The sequence below is a fragment of the Penaeus monodon genome, chromosome 12, assembly GCF_015228065.2.
Source record: "Penaeus monodon isolate SGIC_2016 chromosome 12, NSTDA_Pmon_1, whole genome shotgun sequence".
Classification (NCBI taxonomy): Eukaryota; Metazoa; Arthropoda; class Malacostraca; order Decapoda; family Penaeidae; genus Penaeus; species Penaeus monodon.
In genome coordinates, this window is record NC_051397.1 from 274,399 (window position 1) to 276,323 (window position 1,925).

General features: G+C 36.3%; 1 pseudogene; it reads right to left on the bottom strand.

Annotated features, from left to right (window-relative positions):
- The window catches only part of LOC119579162, a 17,326-nt pseudogene extending 15,603 nt beyond the window's left edge, over positions 1–1,723 (bottom strand).
- Positions 1,724–1,925: the final 202 nt, after the last annotated feature.

Here is a 1,925-nt window from a genome sequence, read left to right on the forward strand (position 1 = left end):
ATTATTATTATTATTATTATTATTATTATTATTATTATTATTATCATCATTATTATCATTATCATCATCATCATCATTATAATTATTATTATCGTTATTATTACTAATACTACTATTACTATTATTATTATTTACAATTATTATCATTAATAGTAGTAGTGGGAGTAGTAGTAGCAGTATTATCGTTATCATTGTTACGTTATTTTTATTATAATTATTGTAATTATTGTCACCACCAGTTCATCAAACTCCACGCGTAAATTGCTCTCCCATAACCTTATCCTCTCATACCGAAGTTGGACCCTCAAGCATCAAGCACACACATATTTCCTTCACTCGCTCCCTTCTTTCATTCCCTTCCTTCCTCCCTTCTTCCATTCCCATATTCCCTCCGTCCCCCCCCCCCCCCCTTCCGGCCACCAGTTCGGCCGCAAAACCGCGCGGATCGAGCCAGGCGGCGACGTAACCCGCCGGGAAGAAATCGGGGCGGCCACAGATTGGTGCTTTTTTGTTCTGCTTTCGCCTTACTTCCTTCCTCTCTTTTTTGTCTCTGGCATTTCTCTCGTCTCTTTCTCGCTTTCGCTCTCACTTTGCCATTGTTGTTATAGCTATTATAGTTATTATAACCGTTGCTATTATCATCACCATGACTTTTATAATCGTTATCAATATTACCATCATTACTAATGTTATCGTGATCATTATTAATATCAATATTGATTGCTGGCACTGTAAATTTCATTATTATAGTTTTTATTATTTCCTAAATTACTTTCAATTGTTTTATCATCATTATAGCCAAACATACTGTCCGTCTCGTTTTCATTATTCTAATAAAAATTACAGACACAGCAAATATCATATTTGTTTCTATTTCACATAATCTGCTTTTGTTACCGTTGTCCTTTTTACTTTGAGCATCGCGATAATTGACTCTGATGTGCATTCAATGGAATGAGCAAACCGCATTTCGGAAATTACACAAATTGTCAGTAAAAGATTATGGCTATATCTCTTTTTTACTGATGCAGCTATTTTTGTTATGAATGCTTATCAGGGTTATTGCTATCGCCATTCCTGTTACCGTCATCATTCTTATCCCTGTTTTAACGATATCATCGCTATGATATATCTTAATGTTACACCCTCTCCAACGCTGTTACTACCTTTATTTTGATATTGGCCATTTTTTTTATGAAAAGTAAGTATTCATTTTGACAAATAAGATTATATTACCAACAACATCGTCACGACTCACACACTTTCATTTTTCTTATCAATAATTGATTTCCCTTTAGTTTTAGAATAGTATTTCTTACTTGTTTTCGTAAATGTTTCTTTCAGCAATAAATGTCACATCATTATCAAAGTGGCAACAGAAATTATCAATTGTTTTTATAAACTAAAAGAAGTATATTATCATAACTGTTACAGACATAAAATCATCATAATCTTTGTTTTGTCTTATAATCAATCTATAAAGAATGCAATGCCCTTTATTGTTATATGTAGGTCTTTGAAATGTGTACTTTTAACCGAAGAGACGATGGCACCGCCTTACCGTGTTCGAATGCGCGAGTCACTGCTTCGCCGACGCGTAGGAAATGGCAAGGTCCTGCGGCCGGACACACATTTATAGCCTAACTCCTATCTGCCACCTGGCCCTCCTCCTGCTCCTCTACCTCCACCCCCTCCTACGTCTTTGCCACTTTCTTCCTCCACCTCTCTCCCTCCTCCCACTCATCTGCCACCTTCCTCCTCATTCTACTCTTCCTCTGCCACCTCCTTCTCCTTCTCCCTCTTCCCCCAGTCCATCCTTCTCCCTTCACCCTCCTCCTCATCTAATCCCATCTCTTCCCCTTCATCATATTCTTCTTGTTCCTATTATTTTTCTTGTTATTATTATTATTTATTATTATTATTAT